At 44.9% G+C, this 1,013-nt stretch overlaps 1 pseudogene; it reads right to left on the bottom strand.

The window, feature by feature from the left end:
- Positions 1 to 370, bottom strand: part of LOC105537934 — an 8,888-nt pseudogene extending 8,518 nt beyond the window's left edge.
- Positions 371 to 1,013: the final 643 nt, after the last annotated feature.

Below are 1,013 nucleotides of genomic sequence, written 5' to 3'. Positions count from 1 at the left end.
CGCCACCTCGCCCGGCTAATTTTTTGTATTTTTATAGAGACAGGATTTCACCGAGTTAGCCAGGCTGGTCTCCAACTCTGATCTCAAACGATCCACCTGCCTCAGCCTCCCAAAGCGCTAGGATTACAGGCATGAGCCATTGCGCCCGGCCATCTGGTAATTTTCTAAACAGTTCCATGAGATCATGAAATTGCGCACGCTTATCTCCAGAGACCGTGACTGGACACCAAACCTCTTGCGCATTGGATTCTTCTGTTGGGATTTCTTTAGCGTCCTTGCAGAGGCTCTTGACCTGGGACTTGGATAGCTACTTTCACTGGTTCAGCTGCTTGATCCACTGGTCCAGCTGCTTGGAGAACACCTCATCCATGATGCCACCTGTCCGAGCTGGCTGCTGCACACGGGCCACATGCATCTGTGGCCACTGACAGTTGCTGGGTGCTGGTGCTGGCCCACAGACTCTCCACAGTGCTCGGCCAACAACTGCTGTGTCTCTTCCCTACTCACTCTGGCTGCACAGCTTGGTTCTCTGAAATTGTGAGAATTTCGAAATACTTGACACAACAAAGTTCAATTGAGTTCAAAGTCCACTTACATCATTTCGAGCAATTTTCATTCATTCACGCCAGAAAAGCAAGTACTGTTAGAGTCTTTCATTAAAATTTCAATTTCACTTTAAAATTTTGCTCAGGAATTTTGTGTAGCTGTTTCAAACACAAAATCTAAAAAGTGATGTGCACAGAAGGAAGCTCAGATCTCGAAATAAAACTTTTGAAAAGATTTTATTTGGAAGTATTTACAAATTCAACATTTAATATCTTTGCTAATTGTTTTTCAAGGGGATCCCAGGCCCATGAAATTAGATGATTATAATTCTTGGTTTATGGCATATTCTTTTTTTTTGAGACAGAGTCTTTTACTATGTCACCCAGGCTGGAGTGCAGTGGTGTGATCTCAGCTCACTGCAACCTCTGCCTCCTGGGTTCAAGTGATTCTCCTGCCTCAGCCTCCCG

Source organism: Mandrillus leucophaeus, unplaced genomic scaffold (genome assembly GCF_000951045.1).
Source record: "Mandrillus leucophaeus isolate KB7577 unplaced genomic scaffold, Mleu.le_1.0 Scaffold182, whole genome shotgun sequence".
Taxonomy (NCBI): domain Eukaryota; kingdom Metazoa; phylum Chordata; class Mammalia; order Primates; family Cercopithecidae; genus Mandrillus; species Mandrillus leucophaeus.
Note: the sequence above shows the minus strand (reverse complement) of the source record. Positions and strands in the feature narration are given on the sequence as shown.